Source organism: Lactuca serriola, chromosome 8 (assembly GCF_051521515.1).
Source record: "Lactuca serriola cultivar US96UC23 chromosome 8, Lser_US96UC23_V15, whole genome shotgun sequence".
NCBI lineage: Eukaryota > Viridiplantae > Streptophyta > Magnoliopsida > Asterales > Asteraceae > Lactuca > Lactuca serriola.
The window spans coordinates 19,990,726-20,006,551 of NC_136415.1; positions in this window are offsets into that span (position 1 = coordinate 19,990,726).

Below are 15,826 nucleotides of genomic sequence, written 5' to 3' on the forward strand. Positions count from 1 at the left end.
ATAGAAGTTGTAACAAAAATATACAAACGAATTAGATACAAAAAATACAATCCATTGCCCCTTTGCTTATTCAAGATCAACCTGCAAGTAGCTAACTAATCTGTACAAATTCACCCTTGTTTCTAATCATTTTCTTAAATACTTTACAAACATAATTCATCCATAGTACCTGAACTATAGTTGCAGCCTTGTTTCTTCTTCTTCTGAACTCATCTCTTGCAACCATTGCTCTAAGCCTAGTCTGAATAGATACAACAGCTCCTTGTCAATTATGTGAAAAATACAACCGGAGAGTGGCCTACCTTCATAATAGCAACAACTAATGAAGCAGGAATGAAAGAGAAGGCAATACTCACAACAATAGTTGCAGTGAATGCATCTAGGTCCTACAAGATCATACAAATCACTATTTAAATACACACTACATATAAAGGTGTCAATATTCTGATTGCATGTACTTAATATATAAAGACTCCAACAATAAATAGATATGTTATGTTAGCTTGAGACACCTTTGAAGGGGATCCAAAAGATAATTACTATTTATTCTTATAACTCAAAGCATTTAGATAAAATTGTATTATATAATACTTAGAATATTTTTTTCGGGTAACTTCATAAAACAACAGTTATACACCCATCCACCATACTATTCATCAATCATCTATTTCTTTTTTATTAAATCCTAATTTTTTATAAATTGTTACCTCATATATGATTTCATCTTTCTCCACAGGTGAACGAAGTTTTGTATATATCTTTATATATCTTCTCAGAACCTATAAGTGTTGAACCTGATCAAAAAAATGTAAACATTGAAGATGGAGAATTGAATTACAATTTACAAACCAATTTAGAAAACATTCACCGGTGACTAAAGCTACTTTCCTGTTGATCTGTCAAAAAATGTTTCATCTCAAAGAGAATGAAGGGATCTCAAAAAGAATGAAGGGGTCTTTCACGGTCTCAAAGAAAATTTTGGCCCTGTTTGTTCCATTCTTTTTTCATTCCATTCCATTCCATTCGAGTTTAAAAAGAAAAAATTAAATTCTTGATTAAAATAAGAGTATAGAAGTACCTTGTAAACAGGTCTAAAATCACCCTCCCTGAGCTTATTAGCTTATTTGCAGGACTATAGTCATCTAAAAGCTCACAACTACAAACGGAACCAAAATCCATACTATCAAACCAGTATTAATGTAACACCCAAAGTTTTGAAGGCCAAGAAAGGAAAGAAAACCCTAATTTTTAGGGGAGACTCGGCGAGTCCAAGGAGGAACTCGGCGAGTCCGAGCGGGATCCAGGTCGAGGTGTGAGTGACCAACTCGGCGAGTCGGCCAAGTGGACTCGGCGAGTCTGGTCTGTGCGGAGAAAACCCTAAATTCGGGACTTGGAGCCTATTAAGCGCCTCATTCTCTCCCCTAGGGTTCCTTTACTTCCTCTTTCACCCAGAACATTAAACCCTAGCCGCCATATCCTCTATTTGAGCCATTTGTTGCCTTGGAAGGTGCATTAGAGCTTGGAGGAGCAAGAAGGGACTATAGATCTGGGATTGTGAGTTCATTCTGAGCAATTGGAGTTAATAAACTAGTTCCTGGACCCTTTTTTCATCTAGATCTATGTGTGGTTGTTGGGGCTTTTTAGCCATAATGTTATTATTTTGAGTTAGAAGCCAGATCTGAAGTTGCTACTTTAGATATAAGCATATTATGGTCTTGAGAAGCATAAAGTAGCAGCCCTTGAGTTGATTATGGAGCCTCCTTGCCTTAAACCCTAGTTTGTGGTGTATTTTGCCTAGATCTCCTTCCCTATACGTAAAGTTTGCAACTTTACGTGAGGAATAGGCTTGGGAAGGGTAGATCTACAGTTTGGAGTCCATGCATGACTCAAAAGTCCTCTGCATGTATGGAGGTCTGAATGGACTCGGCGAGTCCTTTGAGTGGACTCGGCGAGTAGCATGAAGATTTGGAGGAACTCAACGAGTGGGATGAACAGCTCGTCGAGTCAGATGAAGTTGGGCAGGAACTCGGCGAGTTTGAAGAACAACTCGGCGAGTTGGTTGAAGATTGCCTTGGACTCGGCGAGTCTGTTCTTGGACTCGGCGAGTCAGGTCACGAAACCCCAAACCCTTCGAGTTAAGACTCGAATCAGTGAGTCGAGTGGAGACTCGGTGAGTTGGACAAGTCAGGACTCAGAAATCGTTGGACTCGGCGAGTCATGGACTGACTCGGCGAGTCAAGTCGCGATTGGAAGGACTTTGAGCGCATGAACTCGGCGAGTCAGTAGGTAGACTCGGCGAGTAGGGTTGACCTGGGAGGTTGACTTTGACCAGGACTTTGACTTAGACCAGAGTTGACTTGGTTGTCTTTCGGGAGTCAGTTACACTCAGTGTTGCATTGATTTTGGTAGCTCGGGGAGCGAGTGGAGCAGGAGTTCAGAGAGTTGTCGGGCAGCAGCTAGTGGGTTCATCAACCAATTCAGCCAGTGCAGGTGAGTTTCCCTTTGTATGAATTGTTGGATATAGTGTCTAAGTCCATAACTATATTTGGTATGTACTTGACCCGACCCGGCATGGTCCATTTGGGTTGCACTTCACCCGAACAATTTATGGATAATATTTGAGAATAGTACAAGTTATGATTTATTAATATATTAAAAGTTCTAATATATTAATATAAGATCATATTATTTAATTAGTAGTGATCTATAATTAATCTAGGATTAATTTAGTGATCAAAGATATTACTAATTATATATGGGCTTCTATATTTATATAGTGTGGGCTTATGCTTATTTGGAATGGGCTAGGCTTGGATGGAGAAGTCCATGGATACTCCATGGAGCTTTAACCCATGGGTCTCATGGAAATGAAGAGACATGGGTATTAGGGTTTACATGGATGTAACCCTAATCCACCACACTATATAAAGGAGGCTTTGGCTCTTGAAATCACTACTAGTTGACACTTGTTGAGGTGAGGGCGATTTCAAGATAGTAGTAACTATTCTCTCAAAGTTCCAAGTTTGTGGTGATTTGTGATTTCCACTTGAGGCATCCACACTATTGGTGTTAGGCTCTAAAACTCCAAGCAATCAACTACAACTTCAAGGTAAGTATTTCTACTAGCTTTATTTGATTCATGTTCCCCATGCCATGCTAGTTAGGATATGAACCTTGGAAAAATAATTATTTCCAAGGTTTATTAGGGTTGTATGTACACTTAGGAAGTGTTAGAATGCTCAAAACCCATCAGTGGTATCAGAGCCTAGGCTTGTTTGTTTGATACTTGTTGCAATATGCTTGAAAAAGTCGAAAAACTTGCTGTCTGACTGCTGAACTCGCCGAGTCCATGGGGGGACTCGCCGAGTTCACTTGTATCTTCAACCTACTCGCCGAGTAGGTTCATGCACTCGGCGAGTAGGGTCGACAGAGTGCAGATTTTCGACTTTAGTTGCTGGAAATGGATTAAAAACATTACCCTAAACTATTTTGGTACTTGAAAACTTGTTTTAGATGGTGTAATGTCTTTTCTAACTCATTTACAACAACTAGTTATCAAAATTACAAAGATTAAGTGTGATTTTGATATATGAAAGTGTTCATGTTCATGATCTTGTTCTTATGATGTTTAGATGATCATAGGAATTATTTGTAACCTATGTGGTAGATTAATTCTTGATCATAATGTGATTTAATGGAGTCCATAACTTGTCCTCAAGTTATGGAAAACCAAAAGTCTCTTGGATTGAAAACCATTAAAAGAACACAAGAGTTAGAAAAGTGAAGAGTCTTCATTTTATTACTCTATTAAACTCATAAATTACAAGAAATGAAAAGTTTTGAAAGTTTACAAAACTTGCCCTCAAGTTTTGGAACAAGTAAAGTCAAGTTAAAACTTTAGTTCCAACCCTTAGAATTTTAAAAAGTTAAAATTCAATCCTTATACTTATATTATTATGATTTAATAATTTATATATATATATATATATATATATATATATATATATATATATATATATATATATATATATATATATGTATAAGAACAAAGTCGTCTTACCGCTAGTACGTCTCATTCACAAAGTCGGTCTATAAGGTGGGTATAAGGTTGTTGCCTATAAAATGGTGACTTAATGGGTGTCCACTCTCACCCACCGCTTGCTTGATCGGTGGAGGGTCGTTAGCCGAACGGGTAAGACAAGGACTTATAAATTCTCATTAAAAGTATGATGAATATTATAAAGTAACTAAATGTTTTATTAAATTCCCAATCTTAGTTACTTTAGGAAAAATGTGAATAAGGTGCTAATCCATGAAATTACACTTTACACTTTGTTTAAGTTGTTGGTGGAGCGTGTGTGGTTAACCGGCACACTAACTTGGACTTAACAAGGTAGGTAAAGGGTGACTTAAGGTTTATTATAGTATCGATGGAGCGTGTGTGGTTTACCGGCACATCGATTGAGTGATAAACCTTAAGGGTACCAAGTGGTTTGCATGGTTACTTCACACCCCGTTTTGTGATCCTCGGCATCCCAGTCACAAAACTTGGAGGGCACACTCGAGATTGAAACATGCCTTTGAAAAGTTCATTGAATCTCAAAGAATCTAGGAATTTCTAAGAACCAATCAAAAACCTAATATTTAAACATTTCGGTTTTCGTGGTGGAAATTGGTGAATCGTCATTCACCTACCTTTCAAATATGGTATAGCTTAGATTACGACATACCTCTTCTAAGTTATATTATATTGTGATTGGATCCTAGCCTTAATATTACATTTGGGTGTTTTATTAAGGACTCTCTTATATCTAAACTAATCTTGTTCTCTTCTTTTCAGATGTCTTCAAACAATGCTGCTTCTGGCTCTAATCCTAATGGCTCCTTTACCCTTATGAACTTGTGTGGGAAAGTCACTTTTGATGGATCCAACTTCAATGAGTGGATCAGAAACATCAGGATGATTACCCGCTACGAGGACAAAGAATATGTCCTTGACAAGGAGCTTAAGGAGATTGATGAGACCACTGCAACTCCTCAGGAGATCGCTGACTTTCGGGCACATGAAAGGGATGCTACGAAAGTGGCTTGCATCATGATGGCCACGATGACAGCGGAACTCCAAAAGTCTTATGAGGATTTCTACCCTTATGAAATGCACCAAGATTTGATGGAAAGATACCATCAAAGTGCAAGACAAGAGAGGTATGAAATCATCTGCTCCATGATAACAACCATGATGAAGGACGGGGAATCCGTCACGAGCCACATGCAGAAAATGCAAAGGTATGTGGATCGTTTGCTGAAGCTTAATGTGAACTTCCCTGAGGATCTTGCAATAGATATCATTTTGCACTCCTTACCATCGTGCTATGATCAATTCCGCATGACATATCACATGAATAAGGAAGAGGTCACACTCAGCAAACTTTAGGGACTTCTCAAGACCGCAGAATCAGGTCTTAAGGGGAAGTCGGTTGCTATCACTCCTACTCCAAACTCAACTCCGGTTTTGGCAATTGGGAAAAGTCGAGGGAGGAAGAGAAAGAGATCCTCGAAGGGTACCAAGGCTCAGACCCTTGATGGCTCTTCTTCAAGTGGAACCAAGAAAGGTTTCATCACTCCTTCTTCTGACCCAAAAGAGGCTGAATGCTTCTATTGCCATGAAAAGGCACATTGGAAGCGGAACTGCCCAAAGTACCAGCAGGATGTGAAGGATGGGAAAGTCAAACCCAACCATGCAGGTATTTACACTATCTTATCTAATAACTCACCCCATTCTAAATCTTGGGTCCTTGATACCGGTTGTGGTATTCATATTTGTTGTGACTTGCAGGGACTAAGAAGAAGTGAGAATGTGGAGCAAGGAAGAATAAACTTGATCATGGGGAATAGGAAAGCTTCACCTGTCACCAAGATTGGAATTTATACTTTATCGCTAAGTAGTGGGTTTAATTTAGATTTGAATAAATGTTGTTATTCGCCAGGAATGGCAAGAAATATTATTTCCTTTCATGCTTTGTACAAACAAGGGTTTACCTTTTCATTTAATAATGAAGTTGGTTCTATTGATGTTTTCTTTAATAATGTTTTTTTATTTTAAAGCATTACCTTGTGATGGTGTGTATGAAGCTGTATCTGTTGTAGATAACTTAGGAAATAATGTTTTGTGTATTGATTCTACTAATCATAATAACTTGGATAAAGCATCATTATGGCATTGTCGTCTTAGACATATAAGCAAGAAACGCATAGGCCAACTCCAAAAGGATGGAGTCTTGGAGTCGTTTGACCTAAATTCAGATGATAGTTGCGAATCATGCTTACTTGGAAAAATGACAAAGTCACCCTTCACAGGCTCGTGTGAGAGGGGTGAAGGTTTGTTGGACCTTGTACACACGGATGTGTGTGGACCATTCAAACATGCCACAAGGAATGCTAATCGTTATTATTTGACTTTTACTGATGATTACAGTAGATATGGATATGTCTACTTAATCAAGCATAAGTTAGAGACTTTCGAGAGGTTTAAGGAATTTAAATAGGAAATCGAGAATCAATTGGGCAGGAACATTAAGATGCTTCGATTCGATCGAGGAGGTGAGTATCTTAGTTCAGAGTTCCTCGACTATCTTAGGGAATGTGGGATTGTCTCACAATTGACACCTCCTAGGACACCACAGTTGAATGGTGTGGCTGAGAGGCGTAATCGAACCTTGTTGGATATGGTTCGTTCCATGATGAGTCGAGCTACGCTACCAATCTCATTCTGGGGGTATGCCTTAGAGACTGCCGCCCATATTCTTAATATAGTCCCTACAAAGAAAGTTGCCAAAACTCCTCACGAGATGTGGACTGGTAAAGTACCTAAGCTAGACCACATCAAGATTTGGGGTTGTGAGGCTTTCGTGAGACGCGAGACTCATGATAAGCTCGAACCTCGAAGCGAGAGGTGTATTTTCATTGGCTACCCACAGCAATCCTTTGGTTACCTCTTCTACAGACCTAGTGATAATGTGGTCTTCGTAGCAAGAATAGGAGTCTTTCGAGAGAGAGAGAATTTATAAGCCAAAGAGACAGTGGGAGGCAAATTGATCTTGAAGAAATTCAAGAGTCAAGTGGTGAAGGAACTTTGAACCCTAGCCCTCAACTTGAGGAGGAAACTCCTGTTGAGCCAATTGATGTGCCTGTACCTCTGAGGCGTTCCACGAGAGTTAGGAATGCACCTGAGCATTATTATGGCTTCCATATTACTGCGGAAGGTGAGACACTTATTAGTGATGAGACACTAGTAGGTCTGGATGAACCTAACAGCTACACGGAAGCCATGGCAGTCCCTGAGGCTGCTAAATGGAAAGAGGCTATGGATAGCGAGATACAATCCATGTATGACAATCAAGTTTGGAATTTGGTTGAGAATGTACCTGGTCGTAAGACTGTAGGGTGCAAATGGATCTTCAAGAAGAAGACCGACATGGATGGTAATGTACACACTTATAAGGCTAGACTGGTTGCAAAGGGCTTCTCTCAAATTCCTGGAGTGGACTATGATGAGACCTTTTCTCCAGTAGCCAAGATTAAGTCTATTCGGGTTCTGTTGGCCATTGCTGCATTTCATGACTATGAAATATGGAAAATGGATGTCAAAACCGCTTTCCTTAATGGAAAGTTGGCTGAGGATGTTTACATGGTTCAGCCAGAGGGTTTTGTCAGTACAGAATACCCCAATAGAGTGTGTAAACTCGAGAAATCCATTTATGGATTGAAACAGGCACCTCGCAGGTGGAATCTTTGCTTTGATGAGAAAGTCAAGGAATTTGGATTTTCAAGGAGTGAAGATGAATCTTGCGTCTATATCAAGGCTAGTGGGAGCATAGTCAGTTTTTTGGTACTGTATGTGGATGACATACTACTCATAGGAAATGACATCCCAACCCTGCAGGAAGTAAAGTCCTGGCTTGGGAAGTGTTTCGCTATGAAGGACCTTGGTGAAGCTGCCTATATAGTAGGGATAAAGATTTTGAGAAACAGAAGTAAAAGACTAATCGGACTTAGTCAAAGTACCTACTTGGACAAAGTGTTGAAAAGATTCAACATGCATAACTCCAAGAAAGGTGAGTTACCCATTCAGTGTAACACCAGATTGAGTAAGACACAAAGCCCTAGTACTGAGGCTAAGATAGCAGAAATGAGTCGATTTCCTTATGTTTCAGCTGTAGGATCGATCATGTATGCTATGACGTGTACTCGACCTGATGTAGCCTTTGCTTTGAGCATGGTTAGCAGGTATCAGGGGAACCCTGGCAAGGAACACTGGACTGCGGTAAAGAATATCCTCAAGTACCTGCAAAGGACTAAGGACTGGGTCCTTACTTTCGGTGGGAGTGATGACTTGAGAGCTGTAGGGTATAGTGATGCTAGCTTCCAGACTGATAGGGATAATTTCCGCTCTCAGTCGGGCTGGGTCTTTACCTTAAACGGAGGAGCAATCACTTGGAAAAGTTCCAAGCAGGAGACAGTGGCTGATTCTACTTGTGAATCAGAGTATATAGCGGCAAGCGAGGCAGCAAAGGAGGCTATATGGCTAAAGAACTTCATCGGAGACCTGGGAGTTGTACCAGCTATAAAAGAGCCAATGGAGATTTTCTGTGACAGCAATAGTGCGGTTGCCTTAGCCAAGGAACCAAGAGATCATGGGAGATCCAGACACATTGACAGAAAATATCACTTCATCAGACATCGAATAGAAGAAGGGATCCTCGTGGCGAAAAGGGTATCATCAGATGAGAACCCAGCAGATCCCCTCACGAAGGGACTGAGTAGGGTTAAGCATCTCCAGCATGCTCGGAGCATAGGGCTAAAGGATAATATAAGTTTTAGTAGTTAGATAAATTATGAAATTTGTAAAGTGTAATTGACATTTGATGATGAATAAAAGGTGTTTTATTTATGAGTAAAGTGTTGCTATCTCTTGTCAATCGTTTACTATATTTCTTTTGCATGTTTTGACTTCCAGAATATTTATGTTTGATATATCATATTATTCAAACCTCCACAGTCGGTCATATGTTAGAAGTAGGTATGAATCAAGACTGTCATGATTGGTTGCAGAGGTCTAAGGTGTTGGACATGGCTACAACAATCATGAGTGCTCACAAGTTCTGAGCATTGGACTCAACCCACGCTCACTGGAATCACTTCATGGAATTTTATCTCGAGTGATCGTGAGACGGTAATATCATATAAGTCTTCAAACCTAGAGATATGATTTGTTACTTACGAGTTGGTTATGCATTGATTGTACGAAAACGCATTGGTAACTCGATGTTATAAAACGTGCCTTTGTGTGTAATTCAATGAGTGGTAGAACAAACATATGAGTCGAAGTTTATCTGTTCCTTCTTGGATTAGAAGCTGATATCTGGGCCCCTCGATGATTTTGTTTTGACCTATGTACCGGGCCCGGTCAGAACTAAATTGATGTGTTCAGTTGAGTTCTATGTCAAACAAATCGGAAATTGGGAAACAAATGCTGGACAATAAGCAAGACAATGTTCCATGTATTTGTCCGGCTGATATCTAGAACAGAGGATTATATGATCACTTATCTAAATGGCGTGTTCTAGTTTAACAGAGTTTAAAGAGCTACGATTGCTGATCGGTTCCTGAAGTTATACTTGCAAATATAGTTACTAGACTTATCCAAGTGGGAGACTGTTGGATATAGTGTCTAAGTCCATAACTATATTTGGTATGTACTTGACCCGACCCGGCATGGTCCATTTGGGTTGCACTTCACCCGAACAATTTATGGATAATATTTGAGAATAGTACAAGTTATGATTTATTAATATATTATAAGTTCTAATATATTAATATAAGATCATATTATTTAATTAGTAGTGATCTATAATTAATCTAGGATTAATTTAGTGATCAAAGATATTACTAATTATATATGGGCTTCTATATTTATATAGTGTGGGCTTATGCTTATTTGGAATGGGCTAGGCTTGGATGGAGAAGTCCATGGATACTCCATGGAGCTTTAACCCATGGGTCTCATGGAAATGAAGAGACATGGGTATTAGGGTTTACATGGATGTAACCCTAATCCACCACACTATATAAAGGAGGCTTTGGCTCTTGAAATCACTACTAGTTGACACTTGTTGAGGTGAGGGCGATTTCAAGATAGTAGTAACTATTCTCTCAAAGTTCCAAGTTTGTGGTGATTTGTGATTTCCACTTGAGGCATCCACACTATTGGTGTTAGGCTCTAAAACTCCAAGCAATCAACTACAACTTCAAGGTAAGTATTTCTACTAGCTTTATTTGATTCATGTTCCCCATGCCATGCTAGTTAGGATATGAACCTTGGAAAAATAATTATTTGCATGTATCTTAGACAAACATAGATCCAAGGTTTATTAGGGTTGCATGTACACTTAGGAAGTGTTAGAATGCTCAAAACCCATCATGAATGGGTCTACGGCCACAATGCCGGCCCATGTAGTTGTGAGTAGAAGACCCGGGGGTTAGCCCTAGGCACAGTATGCTAGTATGATATTCGGGACGAGGTCCAATGATAGAGGGCGGGTGCCCAAGGAGTGGTTTATGTGATAGTTTATACTTGTTGTATGCGTGATACTTGTATGTGCCTGGTAGGGAGGTGAGTGTGGGTGAGGTCCTGTGTCTCACCAACTGCAAAGTGTGGATGGTGTTCCACATCTCATTAGCAGCAGATCAGGAGCGAGGCCCAAGTTAGGGAAAGAGTGAGTGTGGGTTGGGCTCGTATCTCACTATCAGTAGGAGCATGGATGGGGTTCCATGACTCATCAGTAGATTTCGGTTGTTAGGACCGGAAGGTAGTCAGACGCCCCATAAATGTCTGACAGTATGTGATGATATGCTTATATGCTGGCAAGTTATGTTATATGTCATAGTGGTAGTAGGAGGGGAATAGTCCCCAAGTTCGGTCGTTAGGACCGAAGGGTAGATCGGACACCCCATATATATCTGATAATATGTTATGTTATGATATATGTGATAGTAGCAGTAGGGGGTGAAATAGTCCCCGATGATCGGTTGTTAGGACCGATGGGTAGTCAGCACTAGGGCTGTTAATCGGGTCAACCCGATCGGGTTTCGAGTTAAACGAGTCGAGTTTGTCGGGTTTTTTATAAAAATAATTTCACCCGGAACCCGACCCTATTAAGGTACGGGTTATCCGGGTTCGGGTTATTCGGGTTTCGGGCTTATAGGGTCGGGTTAGTCGGGTTACAAAGTAAGACATAAATATTATGCCATATTTATAATAAGGTTTATTTTCAGAAGGTTAAATTAGGATATGTTAAATCCAAATGACTTTGAGTACATATGGTTTATTTTTCTTGTTTGTACTATACAAGTAAAAAGTTTTATGCATTTGATTTGAGGTTGTGTATTTTTTATTTTAGGCCACCTAAACTACCATTGCATATTATTTTACTATTGGATATTATTTTACTATGCTACATATTAATTTCCAATTGTACAACGCAATATTTTGTTCTACAATTGTGTTGCATCTTATTTTCCTCTTTTTTAGGCCACATAATGTATAAAAATAGAAGATGTGAGGTGGAATAAAATACATAAATATTGTAGTATATCTTTCTTCGGGTTAATCGGGTTAACCCGAAACCCGACTTTTATAAAAAAAATCAACCCTAAACCCGACCCTAACTATAGTTTGGGTTTGTCGGGTTAACCCGAATAACCCGATTAAGAATTTTGACCCTATAAAACCCGACCCTAAATGTCTTAATCGGGTTAGGGTCGGGTCAGGTTAATCGGGTTTGGGTTTTTTTGACACCCCTAGTCAGCACCCCAGAATGGCCTGACATGGGTAGTCAGCGCCCCAGAATGGCTTGACATGGGTAGTCAGCACCCCAGAACGGCTTGACACGGGTTGGTCGGCACCCCAGAATGGCCGTACCAGGTAGGTCGGGCACCCCAGAATTGCCCGGCAGTGTGTATGATATGTGAATATATGGTATGTGGTAGGGTGGGGAACTCACTAAGCTTCGTGCTTACGGTTTTCAGTTTTGGTTTCAGGTACTTCCGGTAGCGGAGGGAAGAGCTCGGGGTGATCGCATGACACACACACCATAGATTAGACAGCCTGTGAATGTTTACTCTGATAACGAACATGTATTTTGGAAATTAATACTTTGTTCATGTTTTGGAATGATGAATTTGCTTAAAGATATGTTTTATTAAAAGAAATTTTTAGTCTTAAATTTTGGGACGTTACAATTACTCTTCTTGTTGTTAGAAGGTGGATTGTTGCTCACGGTAGGGACAAAATCTGTAAAAAAAAACAAGTAAATGGGGTTGTCTTGTCATTTTGTCAATCAAGAGCAAAAAGTTAAGAAAAAACAATTTCATGAAAGAATTTTACTTGGTGTAGCACTGATTTCTGAGATAAGAGGTCCAAAATCTCCTTGAGTAGGTACACAACAAGTCCCTTTTCCAGTCCATAATAGATGAATCTCAAGGTAGTTATTTAAACCTCAACTGTCACTTCCCTTGAAACATGACTAAATGAACCCCCTGGTTCCCTTTTAATATTAAAATCTTGAAAACCCCGGTTTCCCTGAAAAAAAAAACAAATTTTCACCCCTATGTAACAAGGTTGACAGTGTAGTTACCATTTTCACCATATAATCATTATTTTGAAAACTTTCAAACTTGTTGGTGTCAAGAGCATGCCCAATTCCCAAATACTCCAACCCATATAAGATTTTCAATTCAAACCTCACTGTTTTGTATGTATTATTTTATTGAATGAACAAAAATATATCCATAATTCCTATTCCATGTGCACAAATAATATATACTACTAAATACCAAAAAAGGAAAAAAAAAAACTTAAGAACGACAATGATTTCACCCAATCATGCAGTAAAGATTTTTCTTATGGATTAATATCTACTACCAAATACCCAAAATACCCTTTCAAAATTTTTGTATAATTTGCATATTATTCTTCCAGATTTCCATTATTATCATCTAGTATCAAGTTCAAATCTTCATAAAGAATAATGAATTAACAAATATATGTATATGTGTATACATATATACACATACATATACATATATACATATAACGAATAATAAGAAATTTTACTTTTACTTTTAACTTGAAAAGAAATTACCCGTGGATCATCTCCTGCAGCTGGACCAGTACTCAGCAACCAACTTTGAGAAATAAGAATCCGACTCCATTAGCTTGGAGGGCGCATCATATTCCATCATTTCACCTATTATACATGAAATTTCACTATTTTGTAGAGGGTAATTGTGTCATTTTATGAGATATATGGGTTTCTGAAGAATAAGATACATACCAGAGGAGAGGACCATGACCATGTCACTGTCTTTAACAGTTGGAATCCTATTAACAACTTTTACAACAGTGCAACTTAAGAATTCCTGCCTTATAATCCTTTGTACAGTGGCATATGTGTCTGAATCAATTGATGTAGTTGCTTCATTAAGAATTAAGAACTTGTTTCTTGTAAGCAACACTCTTCCTAAACAGAACAGCTGTCATTGACCCATACTCCGATTTTCTCCTTCATCACTCACTGTTTTACCAATAAAAACATTGGAATTGGAATTTTGAATTCCATTCCATAAATGGAAGGAATTCAATTCTACAGTGTTCTTACCAGATGAATCTAAACAGTTTGGGAGACTACTAATGGTACTCTTAAGCTAGCATTTCTCCAATGCCTGCAAGAATCAATCAAATTAATAATAAAAAAAATAATAATATGAATTTTAATTTTTATTTATATTTTTATTACCTCTCATATTTCATGATCAGAGTGAAGTCCTAAGGGGTCAAGATTTGTCCAGATACTACCCTTGAAAAGAGTAGGTTCAAACAGCAATTGGACCCTTATTATAACAGGTGATTTACACTTGTTCAGTAGAAGAGCTTCTAGCTTCTGTGCTTGCTTTTGTTAGGTCCAACTTAAACTAAACACAATCACTCTTTTCACTTACTGCAGTCCTTTTTTCATGTTTTCCATACATAGAGATCCTTCCTGAGTTTCAATTTCATACAGATTTATTTAAAGCAGCATGTATCGTGTACACACACATTTCTTTTTCGACAAAAAAGTACATATATATAAAAAAACATTCTTTGAATTTTTTATTTTAGACAAGCTAGACAGAATAGAATAGTAGAACAGGTTGTATTATTGTATTAAGTAAATGAGACAAAAATTGCAACTTTTTTGTCCTACCAAAGAAGGCGGGAGACTAGTTGGTTTGAGAAAAAGATTCAGAAAGATGTATTGCTCTGTCGGAAGAGAGGGAAATATTTTCACAAATACAAATGGTCAAGATGAATTCTAATAGTTGAAATCACAGGTGTTGGTAACTTACTTGGTCTCCAATGTGACCACAAAAGCTTGTAGCTAGACACAGCCAGAAAGTGCCACCATTGATACCTCCTCCAACCCACTTTTCTCAAAGGCATATAAATGTATGGTTATCACAAAAACAATAATCGCTTGAAAAAAGTAATAATCACCACTATAAATATTAGGGAAATATGGAATGTGTGTGTATATATATATATATATATATATATATATATATATATCAATGGATAAGAAACAAATATTGATGCCATGGTCGTGTCGACGAAATCAAATTAGCTTCTTAACTGTGAAGATGAGAAAAACATTTCATAAAGTTTTTATTTTTTTTTAAAGTTAATATCTATAATTATTTTTCATATTATTCGCTCAGTTAACACTTAGGTATGATAATTCATGAATTTTCAATTTTTGTAAGTGCATCCATCCATCCCTTTTGCATATTCTTCAGCATCCTTGTGCTTCCAACTTCACAATCACCAACTGCAAAACCTCATCACAATATGCAGTCAGAAACAACAAAATCACACCTCTTCCAATGTAACGTCTACACACTTATCCACAGAAAAAAAATGAAAACCCTAACTCTTAACATTTACCAGGTGAGAGATGAGGTTTCTTCAAGTCCTCTTCAGATAACATGTTGTCCTCATCAATAAGATCCATAAGAAAGAATTTACAAGATCAATTTACATACAAAGATACCATCTATACTCTGAAGCATTACCCGACAATAAAAAAGGATTAAATGACACCAACACCAAAACAAGACTCAAAGAAAACCACGAATAGATCGTACCGCAGGAACTGAAAAATAAAGTAGATCGAGGAGAAATGGTTGATCGATGAACATATTCGGCACAAAAATACCTAATTTAATGAGTTGATTGACTTTCAGATTATTCGAATTAACCTACTTAGGGAGAAAAAGCATATACCTGTGTAAGATAAACCCTAAATAATAATCATGTAAATCGCGAGAGAGTTAACAGTGACGGAAATGGAAAGGGGGCGAGAGGTGGCGGCAATAGCGACTCGATTTCTTGAGCACAACACCGATCGAGTAATCCTAATCATAGGTCATTTTCGTTTTCTTTTTCGTGAGGGTTAGCTAATCGGTTTCCTTGAGGATGGGGTAAGAGATCTGCAAATGGTGATGGCGGAGGAAGTTTTGGTCGATACGGTCAGTACATCGTCGTCGTGCGAGGCCTGAAAAGTCGGTGTGGGTTGGAGGTAGTTGAAGTGGATATCAGGCGGTGTTTTAGGGTTTCTTTTGATCGATGAAGATTTTAGGAACTTCAAGTATGAAATTATTGATCTTTTACACACAATGCTTTTAGGGTTTCTTTTGATTGAAGAGGATTTTACAACATACGAAGAAGAAG